Below are 20,023 nucleotides of genomic sequence, written 5' to 3'. Positions count from 1 at the left end.
TAGAACATCTTTTTTTTTCTTCCTCCCCCTTCCTCATTCTGATGCACTACATTATCACGAGTGTACCATGGGATGACTTTGGTATTCGTGGAAATCTCATCTCAATTCATAATTAAAATATATAAAGCTACCCTTTTTCCCTTCCCTGCTTTCATCTAATATCCAAGTAGCTTTCAGCGGGCTGTGTAATAGCGCTGTGTAGGGAGGGTTTCTTCTGCATCATCATACAGTCAGAACAAAGGATATGCACATCGTAAAAAATCATGCAAATAAATGCAAATTGCTGGCAGCAAGAAATAGTGTGGTGAAAGGAAGGGGGGGTTGTATAAGCAGCAAGGGATGCCAAGACTACAACACTTGCTGGACAATGTTCCTAACAAAAATGTACTGCTTGCTTTTCAATCTGATTCGCATCTCTTCTCAATACTTTCCTCTTCTTCCTATAAACACTGGTTAGGTCTGTTTACCCACAATGCCTTAAGAGTAGTGTTCCTTTTTCAGCAAAGAATGATACAACAAAATGCACGTCGGCCATTGAAGATGCCTTTCAAAAATGCAGTGAATGCAAATTCAGCTGCAAAAAAAGCGCCGTAGTTTTAATGTGTGTCTGTGTGTGTGTGTGTTGGGATGATGCAATAGTTTGGCGGTACCGAAATGCAGAGCAGATATTAGTGACACCATCATTAATGAAAGTCACACCCTCTCCACCTCTGCTTCTTAGTAAAAACTTCAACTTTATCATACATGACATTTTCATGAGTGTGCCCAGTAACTGTGGGGATTAGGTAATGACTGAATGAAGTGCTAACAAAGAAAAGTATATTTGTATATTATAGTCATTGATTTGGTTCATGCCTATTCTTGTTCGGTTACAGTGCCATTACAGATCCAACAGCAAATGTGCAAAAATGATGCACATTGTTCAAATTATGTCACTATTTTTCAGAATGTTTTCCCAGTACGTGTGTCATCACAAATTAAATCAAAACCTCCGTTTGATTTGAGAATTAATCCTAAAATTACAAAATGATGTGTTAATCTTTCAATTTTACAAAAACAGAATATATTTTTTAAATCCGAGGGCATCGCTCTCTCATTGATATACAACAATCAGTCATTTGTTTAGCCTTGCATACAAAAAAATCATATTTAAATAATGCCACTCTGTTTTAGAAACCACACACACACACACACACACTCAGACAAACCGGCAGACACAATATGGTAAGGGAGAAAAGGGGGAGGGCACACACACAGACAGATATTCACAATTGTGCATAATGATGTTAACATTCCTGCATGTCTAATGCAGGATATATTGAGACAGACACTAGCCGGGCTGCAGTATCACTGTGTGTGTGTTCACGGGTATAAACTCTAGCACATAATAATGATGTATTAATTGCGGCCTGCTCAAGCTCATGGTGTTCGGGCTCCTTGCTGAGGTTACTACGAGGCCTTGGACGTAATCATTAATCTTATGCAAGATCGGAGAGCGCTTTATTTTTAAGCCTGCTTGGATGAAATGATCAGCTATTGCTGCTGTTGCTCTGTACTAAATTGATTGGTAATTTTGAAGCGATTACCCAGATTTAGAAATCTATCTAATTATTAAAACCCAACAAATTGATATTAGTATGTATGAGTGTCCAGGATGTTCAGACATAAATTGAAAGCAATGGTACGGCATCAACAATTTAAAACTACATCATGAATTTATGTATTAACAAGGAATGGCTCTAAAGGTGTGGCTTAATTTCAAATGCCTGCACCATCAACAGACCCTCAATAGTGTTATTTTTTGTGTCCAAGTTCCTTTCAAATAGAAAGGCACAAATAGGGGAAGTGGATATGAAAATGGAGTGCCCGCATCATAAAAGATGGAAACAAAGAGGGACAGACAGCATATACTGACAAGGACAGCCAAAAGATGAAGCTCATTTTTTCGTGGGCACCCAGTGGCGTCTGCATTGCAGATCGCTGAAATCCCCCTCGAATGCATCCCTGGGCTTAAGGGGGGTGGAGTGGGGAAGGGTGAACAAGGGATGGGTTTATGCTATCTCTGCTTTGGTACACTTTGTTTTTTTTTTCCTCCTCTCCTTCCCCCACCAAAATATATTTTTTCTGTCTGCATCAAATGTCAAGTTAATTTCCTGGGTGCTATGAGGGATGTGTCCTCCCCTTCAGTATGTGTGGCAGGGTGGTGGATTGTGGCAGGATGCTGTGCGTGCCGGTGTTCTTATGTGTGTGTGTGCGCCTGAGCTTGAGCCTGTATGGGTGAATGGGGAAAGGGAAAGGGGGCATGGCAAGGCAAAGAGAGAGACGAGAGGTGGTGGTGGGGGGGTCGGTACAGTATGTATAAATTGGTTCTCTCTGAAGAGCTAGAGAGGTGTGTTGAATTTGTGCATGCTTATGTGTGTGTGTGTGTGTGTGTGTGTGTGTGCCTGCTAGTGTAAGTATATGATCCAATTATTAATAGATGCTTTTGGCAGTGTACCCATGGCCATGTACCTGTCCCTATTTGTGAATTCATATGTTCAGGTCTTTTGAAGGTTTATCTGAATTGGATAGAAATGCTAAAAAAAGAAAGAAAAAAAGGGGAGAACAAAACACAACTATTGTGAAAAAATATTTCACAATAGTATAGTTAACTGTGTCATTTGTCTAGCATGTCCTGGTTTCTAACATCTGAAATGCATTACTAACTTATAGTATTATGATGAACATACCTGTGCGCCTGCTCTCTGTTAACCTTGCACTCTTTGTATTCTTATGCCTTTCTGCCATTATTATCAAGTTACATGACTTTATCCACTAATTTTACACACAAATAAATCTTTATTTTCTTTTTCATCTAACCACAAATGTAGTCTGCTGCCCCTCTGTTGTTACACAGCTGTTTATATTTGTGTTGAAATGCACAGGTGGAGCTCATTTTTAGTGTATATGTATCCAGCTGTGCACATCTATGGCAGAATGACTGTATGGATGTGTGCATATGTTTGTCAGCATGCAGCTGTTATGTGTATGAAACCAAACACTATATTTTGTATTGCAAAGTGTAAAATGCCTTATTGCAGAGAAAGGGATTTGCATTTGTCAGTCGTGCTTACACTGATGTATGCTCCTGCCCCACAAATGTCACATCCCATAACCCAGAAAAATTACACCAGTCCCACCTAATTACGCATATTCATGATGCTGTTTTGCATATAGTGCTGGTAGCATGCTTCTGTTACAAGCCACAGAGCTGAGGGATGTGGTTGAGTGAAAAGGCTTTCAATCCACTGATTTAGCACGTCTCTCGCCACTAGCATCAGCTTGATAACAGTACCTCCATGCCATTTTTTTATGATCTGAGACCATTATGAAAAGAGAGCTTTCTCTTATTTCTTGTAGTCCGTCATATTGCCACTGCCTGCAGCTTGTTCAAACCCTGTGGGATTTTTTAATAAAGAAATTAGCTTTGTCCTAGATTATGAAGGTCATTTTGAAAATAGATCAGATTCAGCTAATGATTTTTTTGAAATACTTTGTCATTTATGCTCCATCTCATCTCTGTTTCTTTTTGCTTTCTACTTTTTTTAATCTCTCTCTTATCCATGTGATTCTCTTGGTCATTTGTAACAAATATGCAAATCAGAGATGGACTGAGGCTAGCAACTGGAAGCAGCTAAAGTCATGACTGTGAGAAGACTCTCATTGTGGCTTATTGTAGCACTTGCGGAAAACACTTAATCAGACATGGCCCAACTGTAATGAAGGAGAGAGTCCAAGCTGTGCCACCGCTTGGGTAAACAGCGATTGTTTCAGTCCAAGGTTTCAAACATGTATGGTACTATTGTCCCGCCAGCTCTCATTAAGAGGCGAACCAGAGATGGGGTGAGGAGCAGAAGTAGGGGTAGGGAGGTGGGTGAAAAAGGGGCAAGAGGAGAGAAAGGAGGGGGGCTAGAAAGAAAAAGGTTTCAGGGAGAGCAGGAGCAGGTGGGAACCTGGCAGGAACAGAAGATGAGGAGGGGGGGAGGAAGTGGAGAAATAGAGACGGCCTTTTTTCACACCATTGTGTCTTTTTTGCCATCTTCCTCTTGTTTTCATATCATTCTGTCTTCCAACACTTCCCTTCTCCTGTTCTTTCCTCTCATCTATCCTTGCTTCATCATCCAACAGCCATCTACTCCAATCCCTCCTCTTTGTCCCTCTTCTTTTTTTTTGCATTTGGGATGTTTTGCCTGTCATACCACCTTTCCCATCCAGCACCATAGAAAGAGAATGGCAGAGAGAAGAGGAAAGAGAAAGAAAGAGAAGGATCGGGAGGGGGATGAGAGGAGCAGGAGAGAGAAAAGGGGGCAGCAGCGACACAAAGAGAAAAGATCACGCTGCTTCCTGGCTTAATGAACATGGGCAAAGGATGATCACAATAGAATACATTATGCTCTTGTTAGTAGAAGCAATCAATTAGCAGAGAGCACACCACTGGCACACCATCTTTCCTGCTTGGGCACTGGTTCATTCACAGCCCAAAATGAGTGACCGAAGGAACCCCCTCGCCTCGCTGTTTTTCCCACCCTCAATGCTCAGTGGCCACAAAAGATTTGATTTCATTCCTCAATGTTAAGGGGACTGCGTTCAATTTGCATTTCCGCTGTATTCACTGCACATCAGTTGAAATATAACTCAGGTTTTGCTACTGTAAAGGGAGCCTGCCAATCAATGTGCACGTTTGAATGAATATTGAATATTTGATTGAATACACACAAAAGTATAATAATTGAAGCTAATCCACAAACCCCATTTAATCCTCCTCAGTAATACCAATAAACAGTGTGATCAGACAATTGAAAACTGTCCACTGACAACACGTTGTACCCACTAAAGCTTGGCTCCACAGGATGGGAATCAGGCATGACAATGTATCGGTGAGTGACAGTGACAATTGCATACCAAATTGTCACTCAGGTTCCATCAGCAATTCATACAGCGGTTGGGTGAAATTCCTTCATCCTCTTCCCCCCCTCCGTGTTTTCTTCTTCTTTTTTGTGTCATCTAGAGGAATAGCTCCAGATAATGGCAGCAATCTTTATTGTGGAAAAAGGCAAGGAGTAGTTCTGCCTTAACACAGGCGCAAATCACCACTGTCTGGCTGAGGATCTGTAGAAGTGTCTGTGATGAGTAGAACAGACTGCTTTCACTGAGGAACTTTGCTGTGATTCCAGGCAGAGGCTGGAAATGGAGGGAGGAAACAAAAGGAAATGACGGAATAGGGGAGAAAGGATAGATTGTATTAAGAGTCGAGATGCAGGACTTTTTTTTTTTGTTACGGAGCACACTGAGAGTAGGATGGCCTCAGGTTTGGGTTCAGGAAATCTGCTGCTGCTGTTTTTTGCCAGAACATTCACATGCTTCAGTATGGCCATCAGGAGATTGTGTGGATATATGTGTTTTTCAGTTAGGCCTTCCTTTTCTATTATACCATTATGGAACATAATAATACTTTGGATTGTGTGTACACATTTGCTATTTATAATCTGTATTGCTATTTCTGTCCCTAAAAATAGAAAGGCTGTTATTAATATGCTACATTGCATCGGAAAAGAAGGTATCTTGCAATTTAGTGAAACAGCTAAAGCTGCAAGAAGATATTTTCCAGTAATGATGCACAATTGATACACTGCAAGCTGCTCCTTGATTACTAAAGTGTAGATATATGCATTCACGATTGTGAGTCCACACATGAAATACATCAAATAATCCCTAAAGATGTTCCTATATGTTTATGTTTCTATACTCTATAGTAACACAAACTATATATGCACAATAGCACAATATTTGGAGAATTTGTAACAATTTATTGCCATCTGTGTATTCTTGTACAATAAAATATTAACTTGTGAACAGTGGCAAACTCCTCTCAACAGCCCATCCTCAAAGCAAATAGTTTTTCAACCACAAGTGCAATGGTTACAGTTTGTGCGGTCACAATTATGGGCTGCAGAAAAGTACAAACGTGTTTGTATGGACCCTCGTGGACTACAGGAAACCTATACAATGTGTTGAAGGCCTTTGCAGACTTTGTTAGCATAAACTACTTTGGAAAAAGTGCAGTTGTAGGACAAAAGAGAAGTGAAAAAGTTTGTGCTTACCTTGACCTAATGCAAACTCTCTTAACTGTGGTATTTGGAATACAACAATTCTATAAAATGACAGGGTCTTATTTGCCCCTCATCAACTTGGCTTCATATAATTTATATGTATATGTACTGTTGAGCTAAGGGCACCACTACAATGAATTCACATCTCTTTCTCCATTGCACAAAGTACAGCTAAAGTGAATGTGGATTTTTTTTGTCATATATGTACCGTTATTGTCCTTTAGGATCTATAGCTTGTATTGTGCCTGTCAAAAATCCTTTGTATCGGTGTTTGTGTGTTTTTATTTCTTATATTCAAATACACTACACTACACTACACTACACTCATCAGGTGTGCACCTATACAATCAAACTAAACACATAAAAATATTAGTTAACACTCTGCATGACAAGCAGGGGCTCCTGGTTTAACAATCCCAGTGTACTGCATTACAATGTACACACATGTAAAGAACTATGAAGTGTTTTTTTTTCAATCACTTAACACTGAATGCAAGTGTTTTGTTGGTCTTCAGAGTGCTTCAGAAGGATGCAGTGTTGTGTTTGACCTTTCAAAGAGGAAAAAGGATCTCAGTGTGTATGGAACGGGCATGTATATGTTCCCATCTGTTGGAATATTCAAGTGCAAAATATGTATTGTATAATGTATTCAGTGTTTTTTTAAAGCTGCAGAGGGCATTGTGTTCTCTCTCCATTTTTGATATGTTGAACACTGAATGTTGAGCAGGAATGCACATAGTATTCCATCTGTTTCATGGATCTTGGTGGGGATTGTGAAAAAGTGTACTGATGCTTAGTTGCATGTTGCTTTAATAAGTAAGTTTATATCAAGTGTTTGAACAGTAAGTGTTGTTCTACAAAAAGAGCAGTGTGATTATCGTGCATTCATATCTTAAAACCTGGTCTTAAAATATGTGTTCATTGTTAAACAGTTTGCTGTACTGTCTGTTTAGGGCTGTTATGCCAGTTCCTCTCCTCTTTATCCCTCCTTCCTTGATCATCTCCTGTGCTCTCTTCCTGCTGGGTTTCTGTGTACAGGTAGTCATACTGCTGACATTTGTGTCCAAGCAGGGCCCAGTGGCATGGCCTTTACTACCCCTCGCTGGTTCTCCCTTCGCCATCAGTACCCCCTACCACCATCCTTAACCCACCAAGTCCTCTTCATCTGCGTGCACACCGATATGTGTCTGTTTGTGTGTGCACATGTGTGTGCTTGTGTGCTTCGGGGCCATTCTGTGTGTACAGTGTCTGTATGTTTAAGCCATGTCCAGATCAACCACGTTCATGCTTGCCTTTAGCCTGTGTGCACAGTAGGAGACTCTGTGTGGAGCAAGCCTCTTTCTCTGCTGGATGCTGCAGGGTGAACAAATACAGTCACTACAGGCTGGGGGGGATAGTGGGGCACACATGCACACATGTGGCTGTGGATAGCCCAATCTGATGTGATAAGATGTGATAAGATCAACGGACTGAATATTTTTTTTATCGATTATTTAGAAATATTTCAACTGCAAACATTTGTTGTTCTTACTCTCAAACACACAAATACACACAAAAATATACAGACGTGCTCACCGTCCCTGCAGCCATGGGAATGGAGAATACAGAGGTTCAAGGTCATTTCAAGTATTCTGCACCCTGGGGCTCTCTATTGTCAGTGCACCACATCCTTTTGCTAACACATGTGCTCAAAATCATGTAGGCTGGCATTCATTCAAAACACAGCAGCACAAAAACACACACATCTAATACAGAAAGAGTGTCTTTTAGGTGAGAATATGACATTTTGTAAGTCCACTCACATGTACAAACAGCTACATCTGTAAATATTCAGTGAAGTCACTAATATCTAGGCTTGGTTCTTAAAAAACTGCAGCTATTGGACAATTACTGCTCATTGTCAGCTATAGGTAACAAGTTGGCAAAGGGAAATGATAGAGTTTTTAGGAACAGGGTGAAGGTAAGGAATAGAGATAGGGAGCAAGGGAGCAGCAGTGGGTGTGATTAGCTCCTTTGTTGGAGGTCTGTTGAGCTTCATTGGTTCCAGAGAATAGGTTCCTAATGAACCCAGCCAAGCTTGGACCAAACTTTGTGCTGAAGACAAACTAAGTTATGGTGGTCTGGCAGAGCGCTGGGGGCGAGCCGACTGATATACAACGCCTGGACATATGGTCCCCCCCTTCAGGGCCTCTCCCAGCCACTTTCTCATGTCCTGGCTCCTGTGTGTGTGTTCTTTTGTTTGTGTGTGTGCATGTCAGTGGGAATACACACAGAATATTTATAGCGTACATTTTTGTATTGTTTGATAACTCATTGGAACAGGAATCCTGGAGAAAATATGGAGAAGAAACAGAGGGATTGGGGGAGCAGGGGGAGAGAGAAAGAGAGGCTAGTTGATGCTTACTGAAAGCGACAGAGGAGAGAGGGCTGCAGGCTTTGTCTTTCCAGCTGACCCCAATACAGAATCCTTTCTGACACATCCTACAAGACATGGAGTAACTGAGTAAATCAGGCCAACCTGGCTTCTGTGTAGCAGCGACGGCAGCATAACAGATGCAAAAGAATATGAGCTCAGAACACAAAGGATACTGAGGAAAATAGTTTGAGGACTTTCTGCATTCTTGAATTTTGTTGGAAAGGTTGTTTGTATTGAACATTGGATAGTAAGTAGCGTTTTGTGTGCATTTGAACTAGTGTGTGAAACCAGGAGGTGCAGGTGAGCCTCACTGTGGTTTAAGGCTAATTGTTTGGGTCAGGGCGGGAGTGTGGGGACGGATGTCTTCCGTGTCCCACCAACAAGACTCTCGGTAACTGAGCCGGCGAGGGGGAGAATGGGCCCACTACAGGGCCACACAGCAGGCTCAAACAACACTTATTCTACTGGCCAAACTGTCAGCCAGAACAACTTCATTGTGCCCAAAATTGGAGTTGAAAGCAAGGCAGAGACTTGGGAGAGGAGGGGGCTTGAGAAGGTAGGGGAGGATGCAGAGAGAGAGAGATGAGTGCGGGGGTCTGTGGGAAACCGGGGGACTGGAAAAGGGGGAGTCCCAGAGAAAGTGCAGCCTTGGGGATGAATAGGGTCAGACGGTGTGAGTTCATTTCAGTGAGAAGAATTCCCATAGATCCAACATAAGGGGCAGGCAGCAAGGCAGCAGCCTTGAATGGAAATGTATTAAAATGTATTCTGGGATAAGGGAGAAACTGTACTGATTTTGCTCTAGTATCAGTATTGTCGCCACATTTAATCATACTATTCAGCTTTAGTAAATGAACAAGTTTTTAGACATGTGCTATGCAATTTGCATATGTGCACCTGTGTATATTGTGCATTGTATTGGTTGTTATTGTTCTCTTGTGTTTGGACTCCCTCTGCCCCATTAAGTAATGCCAAGGGAATGTCTCAATTCTATGTAATAAACAGCTGTGCCACACACAGTTACCCACAAGTAGGGATTGTGCACATCCTTGCTAAATTTCCCTGCCTTGGACCCCATGGGGGAGTCCAGCCACAAGCTTTGAACTGTGATTTATATATAGTACAACAGAAAGCCCCTTTTTGGACTGACACTAAACCAGTTTAAATCAGTCCAGCTCTGATTTACTTCACCATTCTCCTCTTTGTCTCTTCTCTCTTCTCCTGCTGGCTATTTCGAATTCATCTTCCTGCCCTCTGTAACTACTGCAAAAGGGTGAAGAAGTTTACTTAGTCACACTGAGTTTAGGGAGACGAGGAAAGTCTGTGATTCTCTGTGTGTGTGTGTGTGGGCAAAGGTGTGCATGTCTTACTGCAGTTGTTTGCGCATATGTGTGTCAGTGTGTGTGAGTGTGTGCATGCCCAAAAAGCAGACACACACACAACCCCTGTTTGATCCAAAGCTAGCCCTGCAGCTCCCAGAGACTCAACAAAAGGCCTCCTCTATCCATTGTATGAGCTGTGTGTTTCCCAGGAGAGCTCGGGCTCAGTGAGAGAAGGGCCCCAGATCGCTTTCTCCTGACATGGATGTTTATTCGCTCTATGGTCCAGCAGAACACCCTCAAAAGGACTGGCCTTAGCATTTTGACGTGCATGACACATAGTTTTCGAAACGAGAAGAGGGGCTAGAGGGTGTGAGAAAGAAAAAGGAAGAGTGAGTGTCTTGACAGATGAACAGACATACTAGACAGACAGATAGAGAACAGGCCTGCCTGTGAAAGGTGTTCTCAGTGCACTCATATGAAAAAGAATATTCAGGGTGTTCTCCGCCATTTTATTTGCTCCTTGTCTTTACACTAGTCAGCTTTCTTGTCAGCCTTGTTCATGAATGTAGATCCACCCAGTGGGTGGGTAGAGATTTCTTCCTGATCTTGACAAGCCCTCCCATCCCTGACTGCATACTAATTTCCCCAGAACTACTGAGCCAATGCAAAACAAATACAAACTGCCAGGGGTACTGTTCAGTCCTTGAGTAGCAGGATCTGAGCAGTTTAGCAGATAGTAGCTGTCTATTGTCGGTATGTGATTAGTCTGCTGTGGACAGAGAAGCTTACAGGGACGGGTTTAGTATTTGTTTATGTGGTCTTAGGATTTTCTTTAACATGTCTTCATTTTAAATCCTTAGCCAATGTCATCATTATCAAATGTTTAAATGGTCAGTTTATGAGATTGACATTCAAGAATTACTAAATGGAATGAGAAAACATAAGCTAGCACTGGCTCATGATAGCATCTAATACCACTTGATGGGCTACTGAATCGATGTAGCATCTAGTCAGCCGTCAGCCTAACTTGAAAAGAGGCAGATAGGCAGATACGGTACGCAGATATCAATTTAACATACATATCGCAACAATGAGTGTTTGTATCTAGAAACAAACCGACAACAAACAACACAATCTCAACTTTTAAGGAGTGTGCTAGGAAGCTCAGAAACAAGCTAAAACAAACACATGCTGGCTCTTCAGTCTAACCCTCTCTAGTATCTTTAATATCTGCTCGCTGGACAATAATTCGGACTACTTCCAGGTCTAGTCAGTAAACAAAAGGAAGGAGATCATGATGTGAGTGGCTTCACCACCTCTGATCTTTTTAACAAAAAACACCTGCAGTTTCCTCCAGAGAAAGGAACTACACCTTTATTTGGCCACGTTTTTACAAATTAAACCTTTGACAGTTTGAGGTTTTCAGGTTCCCACTTCATATATATTGATCTGTCCTCAGCTCTTTTCATTTCATGACTTGTCTTTATCTGAGAGTTTCAAATAATATCCATCAGCGTACTTCACTTTCTTTGACAATTTCTAAAGGTTTCCTTGAGATTGAGAGCGCCTGCAGGGTTGACCATAGATCTCATAGAACTGCAGAAACCGACAGCTGAAAACAAACATAGTAGGCTGATACCATCTAATCTGTTCAACACCATTATCGTCTAAGATATCGCTATACTCCCTTCCATATACTCGCACGAACCCACCCTCCAAACCAGACTTACTCTCCCTCTCTCTACTCTCTTTGAGGGAAAAGCTTGTGTGTTGAAGCTGAGAGTGAATGTAAGCTATTGTTGTGGTGTAACCGGACTCTACAGCAGGTTGTTTGATCCTGTTTTGGGCCTGAAAAGCCTTTTTCTTACTTGAACTGCCACATCAGCTGAGAGGGTCAGACAACAGAGTCTATTTGTAGAGTCCTCTGTCCGTCTGCCTCACTTTCTTTTTCACCCTCACTTTGTCTGTCTTTGTCAGTGTAAAATTCTCATCCAGATCCATCCATAGCTTTAATTACAATCAAGAAGAGCATGGACTCGTTTACATTCTGTGTGTGGACTTTTAGACCTGCTGCCGGTCTCCTTTCAATCCTCCGCCTTTTTTTCTTTAAACAGGATCTTCTTGTACTTCCCCCTCTGTTCAGATACTGGGATTATATTGCTTGCTCGCACACCTCTGGTATGGCAACAACAATGCAAGTGTTTAGATGACAAAAGCTTTAGTAAATTGTTTTGTTCACCCACAATACTTCCCATGACACATCCACCGCCCCCGTTGTGTTCCCGTTTACCCAACATCTTTTCATTATTTACATTACAACATAGAACCATGCTGCTGTATTGTCGAATGTTTTGGGAGCCGACTATGCTTTGTTATTGTTTTGACATTGTACTCTCAATTTATGATCTGTTTGGTGCTCAGTGTGGACAATGTGCATGCAGATATATCCTTGTCCCATTATACCGGTTCTCTTTGTATGTCAGCTTTTTTTTCTCCCACTAAGAGGTATAGATGAAGACTTGGAGGAGGGAGGGATGGGTGGAGTGTTGCTGTATGTTTTTTGGAGGGAGATTTGTGCATACACACACACACACACACACATCTGTGCCCTTCAACCCATTTCAGATGTGAGAAACTGTACCTTAATTTGCATAAGAATAATTGACACTTCAAATTAGCCTTCCAATCAAAGAGGATTATTTTTTCCCCCGCATATGTGCAGGCAGTGAGCACTGCCATACTGGAGAATATGAAAGGGAGGGCAAAGAGAGAAGGAACGGGAGGAGGCATGTCATAAAAGATTAACCCTTTCATTTCCTCATCTCAGAGAAGGTTTGATGTGCCTTTTTTATTGCAAATATAACTTGATATACAGTAAAACTGACTTTTGTAGAGAAATAATAAATGATTTCTTTCTTCAAATCAAGGCATCCTGGAACTCCCTAGTAGGAAAAAATGGTGTTACTGATTGATAGGTATTTTACCTTTTAACGCTTTAGGTGCGCTGACTGTTATGTACACGTTTAAACATCTATATTCACCTCAGTGGCATTGGGTGCAGGCCAAGAGAGTGAGTGCTATTAAGGAGAGTGTATTAGTGTGTGTGTGTGTGTGTGTGTGTGTGTCTGTGTGGATGTGTGCAGGGTTTGCCCACATTAAACCATTAAAGCAAGTGCAATGTTGAATTATTGATAATGGCTAATGAAAAGGATCAGTTCAGGATGAACTACAGGCTTAACCACAGCCCCGAGGCTAGTGCACACACACACACTTTTTCACACATTTTCCTATTCGACATCTATTTTAGCTTTTCTTTGACAAGAGCTCAGCTGACACCAATGTGCTTTTGTCTGTTTATAGCTCAGTCTTCATTGTTTCATCGTGTTCCAGTTATATTACAATCCATTCAGGTTAACAATGAGGAAGGCGGCAACACTGCAAAAAGACACACACATACAGAAAGAGCTTCCAGGCCTACGCAGTTGACAAGCAGAGAGCCTTTTTAAGGTTGAGCTGGTTTTCATGGAGAATAAGGGACACGGATTCATTCTGGGGGAAGGGGTAGAGAATGGGGGCTGAGAGTTTGGAGAGGAGGAGGAGGAGGAGGGGAGAGCCTCGGCGCCAGCCCCTCTGAAGCGCTCAGCATCCCCCCGCTTATGGGATGGCGGATGTGTCTGGGTGTATCCATGACAACCTTGCTGTATGCAGGGATATACCACAACAACATGGCCATGGAAAGTTGGAGTAGGTGTGTGTGTGTGTGTGCAGCTCTATTAAAGCCCACATACCTCTGTGACATTAATATTCACTCAGTCAGACAGGGATGCTGCTGAAGCCTCTGCTGATAGACAGGCATGTATCTGAGACACCTTTATTTTAGCCTTTGACTCAGAAGCTCATCCATGAATGTGTCTGCCTGTACACAGACTCTCTGAGTGAATGTAAGTCAGGTTTTGTAGTTTGACACAGTTGTCAGTGAAAACGCCTCCATGCTAATGGTTCGGCATGGCACAGTTATATGCTACGTATTTCATGCTTTCACAGACCCAGAGAGGTGCACCCTCACATTCACTCAGGTCAGAACTCACTTACTGTCTAACAAACACACACACAAACACAATGTCACACTCAGACTTCCAAAATCACACACAGCTCTTGCACGGATCAAGCTGTGTTATAATAATCCCATCTGGGATGGCCTGGATTCTCACTCAGAAAGTATCCATATAATGATGCTCTGATGAGTTCTTGTGTGTGTGTGTGTGTCTGGGAGAGAGAGAGAGAGAAAAAGTGAGAGAGGAAGTTGCTTTATGTGACATGGGTTATATACTGTTTTATTTTTTAAAATCCACCTCACACATACACAAGCATGGAAGTAGAGTCAAACTCAGATCCTGTGGGAGTGTATTTTTAACCCTGACTGCCTGTGCATTTGCTGAGGGGTTAAAGGGCCGAATGGTGAACCAAGTAAATAATTCACAATAGCTGAAACTCTTTCGATGTAACCTCAGAATGAACGGGGGAGGGAGACCAAAGAGACTTAGTTATATAGTAGTACACTATAGTCTTGCCTAATCTTAGGGTTATGATTTAACTGTACAAAGATGGAGAAACAAGTAGGAAAAAAAGTAATTAGGCTGACAGGCCGCTCATTTAAGACTAAAACCGAGCAGTAAATGTACACAGCAATGTGCTTACCTGCATGTGCAGCACTAAACACTCTATCTATCTTGTGTTTTTAGATTGGATGGAGACATCGTTGACTGTGATCCGTAAACAAATGGCCTGATGACTGGCACACCGAAGGCATCAAGGATATTCAGCTGATTTCAAAGGTGACTGAGCTCTCTCTCATTTCAAACATAACTGTTTCTTCCCTCCTCTTATATAGGCTATATTTCACAAATTCCCTGCTATGGATCGGCAGTCTCTGCAAGAAACTCTGCAAATTCTATATGAAAGTGTCTGTAAGACATTTTGAGTGACATTGCTTCTGTCAAACGGTTGATTGAAGGAGACACAGAGAGAAATGCTGTGCTAATGAAATCGTCTGACCCACATCCTTTAGTGCTATCCGTTTCTCCAAAGACACAGAAAGGGCATTTATACAGGTAAACCATGACTGGTCCCTGAAGTGAAAGAGGGGTTTTTTCAGAAGGAAGAGGAGCATCCATTATTTACTATACTGGGGTTGCTAGACACTTAGGAGATAATGCAGTGCTTCAAGCATACAAAACATAGAGGCTCCTTGGTGCTGGCGAGGCCATTGTTGTGTGTTTTGAACATGTCTGTTTCCATCCATACTGACAGATGAAAAAGAATATGTCTCCCTAAGGTTCAGAAGCATGGACAGAGATAGATAGAGAAAGAAGGAGAGGCAAAGAATAGGAGTGTGTGTGTGTGTGTGTGTGTGTGTCACATTTATGTGCATGCTTGGTGTTCATTTCTGTGCATTAGTGTACATGCATGTCTATTTATTAGCCCTTATCTGTTTATTGGCATGTGTAAAAACAGCTCTAGATCATATAAGATAAATAAAAGTAGTCATGCTTAGTTGTGCACCTGTAAATATGTGCATCCTGTATCTCAGGCACTGAGTCTGTGGAAGTAGGCGCTTTCATTTCTGATTCAGTCAAGTCTTATTCTCTGCAGATCAGCAGTGTCAGTGTTCCCCTCACGGGGAATGGAGGAATCTTGCCAGTGCCTACTGGGAGTAGTTAGCAGAAGGAGACAAAGGCATACAACTCCTCCACCCAGTTATCAGACTTTGGACAACATCAGACTCTAATTTCTGAATTTTTCGATCTCTTGAGGGACACTTTGACATGAAATCCCCCTTTTTTGTGAATGAGAGGAGAGCACTCCCAAAAAACTCTGGGAACTTTTCCCCATAAATGCGCATTGTGATGAAGAACATGACAACTTTCAATGTTTGCAAATCCTGTCAAGGAAAATCTGGCACAGCAGAATACTCACAACTAGTGACAAATACATTTTTTATTACACTTTACATTTCTAGATACTGTCTTCATCAGGAAAATGGCAGAAGTGGTTGAGTTTTTATGTAGTTCTTAGTGCAATGGCCAAGAAAATACATAGAGTGTATCCTACAAACGGACAAGTATAAGTGTAATAAAAACAACTAGGTGTCGAACTCTCTGTCTCCATCTGCAATGGAGTATAATCAAGGCCTTCTGTCTTGTCTCAAAATATCTGCTTCTGCAGTTAAAGTAAGCAATGAGATGTTATTATGTAAAATAACAGACTGAAGGGCACAAATATAATAAAACATTTTTACACCCATTATCTTGTATTGACACCATGGCTTGTGGAAGCCATCTTATTTATACCAATATGTTGAAATATACAGTAGCAGCGTGTTTCATTTCATTATATGTCTTAATTAGTTTTGTCAAAGCCATGTTAAAGATTTCACATCATGTTTTTTAAAACCACATTTTGGTTCTGACTGGAAGAGTTCATACACATGCACACACTGTGGATCCTTCTATAGAGGCATTAAAGTGCAGCGTCAGCAGAGAGGATGCAGGAGAATGCATAGAGAGGCACATGTAGTTTTGACTACGATCAGCTGCCATAGACAGACAGGCAGGCAGCGTGTGCCCTTGAGGTGCTGTGAGCAGACAGGGTGGTGTGCTTGAGTTGTCTGAATCCACCTCCCTTCATCTTTTGGAGTTGGGCTGTTGATGGCCCAGGGACCCCCTGCCAACCCTGAACTGTTCTGTACTGTCAGCCAAACATCAGAGAAATTTGTTGAAGGAGACAGCCTGGCCAAAACAGTACTTTTGTATATTGTGAATTCCTTGAAAAAAACTTAGAAGACTTACTGACTTGCAGCAGTTTTTCCAAAGGACTCATCCACTTTTTAGACTCTTGAAGTCTCTGACAAGATAAATCAGCAAATAGAGGCAGAGTAAACCTCTGCTAAAGTCATGGGATCCTAAAATGACGTGCTGCTCACGACTTTGGGGTCTGATGCAGACATCACGTATTGAAAATTAAACTGAGCCAGTCACTCGTCCGTATGGTCTCAAATGACCCCAGCTGTTATTTACAGCCTATACATTCATATTGGGCCCCAGAATACCTCCCATGCTTGTCAACGAGCTCTATAGTTTCGGGGAAATGTAATACCATAATGTCTTGTTGGAGGAAGGGAGTGTCAGGTATGGCAGGAGTAATGGAGGAAGGGCTGGAGGTGCAGGTAACTCAGGTTAGGCTGTGAGTGTACAGGGGATCCGATAAGGCGTTCCCCAGACCCTACAGTCTTCCAGTCTCCTCTATGAGAGAATAATAACCAGCTGTAACCCTGAGACACTCCCAGGCCTGTGTCCTCAGCTACAAAAACCTTCACTGGGCGTCTTATCAGGTTCTAAGGATATCATGTAAGACAATACATGTGAGAAGTGCAGAGGGAACAATAGGAGGAAAGTGCAGTGTGATATGAGGGGGACTAATGTCAGCGGATATTGCTGAGGCCTTTGTCGCCTTCAAGTACACTGGGAACACACAGCTCACTGAGCTCCTTTCATTCAAAGATCTTGCATTGGGATGTGATGAAACTTTACAACAAGCGTTGCCCCTCCTGCTTCAACCATGACATGCATTGAGTCTATGTATAGACAAAGTATCTATGGTCCATCCATGTGAGAATTCTCATACAATATTCTGTTTACTGCAAGCCAAACAAACATCTTGTCTTGGTAAATTAAAATGAATGAGAAGCTGAGATTAATGTGAAATTATTCCTTCTCTTTTCAGGTCTGATCAAACAGAAAGGAGCTGTGGACTTTAGCAAGAAACACTTCAAGACATCCACTTACTCGACAAGCTGTGATGACAACTGCACCACTTAAACCTGCCCTGTGCTATTTGTGTTATTTCTGCTAGCTATTGCCCAAATGGACAAATACTGGCCTCAAAACACTACCTACTGTACTGTAACTGTGCTCCAGTAGACATCAGTGTATTTATTTTGGGATGTTTTTTTAATGGGAGAACACTTCCCAATGTGGGATAAAAAAAAATATTTTGCATTAAAATCTATTTATTTCATGTCATTGATTGAGTCTAACAAGTATATGCTTTGACAGCTTAATAAAGCCTTTTTTTCCCTTTAACTGACGCTTAAGTGTGAGTTATTTCCTCCTCTGTGCAGTGCTGTGGCACTCAGTTAAAGAACAATGTGCTTGACATAATTGGGTCCTATTTGGTTATGAAAAAGCATGCATGCTGATAAAAGCTGGCAGCGTGATCAAAGCACCATGCGTCCTGATCAAAATCATACACCTGACACAGTTGTAGTTTATACAAACTCAGGAAATGTGAGGAAACAAATTTTAGACAGCTCCGAGAAGTCCTCCAGATTCAAAATCATTTCTAGGCCACAACATTTTGGTGAAATACTCTACTGTCAAATGAAATGTAACTTTTTAGGTACCTCCTTGATGTTTTTGAAAACAATATAGTCTAAAAATTCTATTCACACATAACAAGAAGGATAGAAACTGAGGTCATAACTTCTCCTTTTTTAAATTGTTTCTTATGGGGAAAAGTCTAATATTTCTCCCTTTTCCATCTTTTATTACTCTTCATTCATCTTTATGTGCCTCCATTTTTCCTCTGCTTCCTCATCATACTAATTCCCTCTGCCCCTCCCTGCTTTATTCATTCTCACTATTTTTCCTCATGCTTACACCATCTTCATTTCCTTTCCTAGCATCAGTCTTCCCTTCTTTCCTACAACTGTCTTTCATTCTCACCCCGCACTCCTGTCCACCCCCACCCTTACCCATTCTTCTGCTACCTCCATCACCCTTTCACTCTCTCTCTCTCTCCCTTGTATTTCGCTCCTTCTCAGATGTCAGATCACAGTCTAGTCTTCCGCTTGCCCTGTCATCACATTTTTCACACAGCCCCATCCCTTAATTGGGCCTGTATCATCATATCATATCATGTAGAATAACTGATCACAGCAAGAGATGAAAGATGGCCTCCACCTATCCCCCTCACAGACAGACAGAGAGATGCGCACAAACATACGTATATGTGCACAGGCACGCACACCTCAGTGGTCATATGGGACATGGATCTAAGCTGATGGCTGTGTCTGTGTACATTTTTGCACTTCATGTTTGCAGCACATTGTCGTTGTGTGATTGTTACAGTGTGACAGGTGAGATGGTGTGTATTCCAGGAGTGTCCAATGATGTTTGTATCAACTGCTAGTGGCTTTTGTGATGAGACAAAGGATGCCCTGGAGCCAGCAGTGTCACATCTACAGGTAACTAGCAAAATAAAGGAAACATCAACAAAAAGTGTCTTGGGAGTGTTAAAATAGCTCAAACTTGTCTTGGCATCAGCTTGAAGGATGCAACACGAAATCTTGTGCAAGCGTTCCAGTCGGTCCAGTTACTGGCAGACAATGCTTAGCTACACAAGCACACTGTAGCAATAAGGCATTTTAATGAAAGTGTGCAGTAGTAATCCAGGAAAAAGGACATGTCAAACTTACAAAATGTATCGAACAGTATAGCACACAGCGATATACATTTGGTGAGATCAGTTACACTTTTGTAAAATAACAAAAACACCTGAAAAATTAGTCAAACGTGTTAGCACGATGTCTGTACACATTTATTTAGTACCCCCAGGAGAATGTTCACCACATATCATGCTGTATTATATTAGTAGGTGGATGAGAAATCACAATCAAACATGTGAAGCGTTGCTGCCTATATGAACTGAACCACACAGACATCCTTAGGATTTAACCCCTTAAAAAACTAAAGTGTAAGGATTCTAAAATTGATTCAGAGCTTCAGAGCAGAGTCTTTTTACATTAACGCATTTTTATTTGGCCTGTGAACATGACCTTGGTAACTGCTGGCAAGGAAAAGTAAAGAACAGAACTTCTAAACTCCATTATGTGATAGAACTTTTTTGCTCCTTTCTTTGTCTCCCTCCTCTTTTTTTTCCATAGACGGCACAGTATTTCACTTTTATCTACAGATAGCAGGACTTTGTGTTATCTTATTTTGTTTGGAAAAAGATTCACAAGTACTATGATCCCACCAGACGACAAGATACAGAACTCCAAGTCTAGAAACTTCACA

General features: G+C 41.6%; 1 long non-coding RNA gene across 1 annotated transcript in view; it reads left to right on the top strand.

Moving 5' to 3' along the window:
- LOC114441847 (uncharacterized) overlaps positions 1-17,800 on the top strand; it is a 34,221-nt gene extending 16,421 nt beyond the window's left edge. Inside the window, exons 3-4 of the long non-coding RNA XR_003671288.1 lie at positions 14,630-14,722; positions 17,670-17,800. This is a non-coding gene — a long non-coding RNA (uncharacterized LOC114441847). The remainder of the gene's footprint in view (positions 1-14,629; positions 14,723-17,669) is intronic.
- Positions 17,801-20,023: the final 2,223 nt, after the last annotated feature.

This window comes from Parambassis ranga, chromosome 9 (assembly GCF_900634625.1).
Source record: "Parambassis ranga chromosome 9, fParRan2.1, whole genome shotgun sequence".
In the NCBI taxonomy this organism is placed as follows: domain Eukaryota; kingdom Metazoa; phylum Chordata; class Actinopteri; family Ambassidae; genus Parambassis; species Parambassis ranga.
Note: the sequence above shows the minus strand (reverse complement) of the source record. Positions and strands in the feature narration are given on the sequence as shown.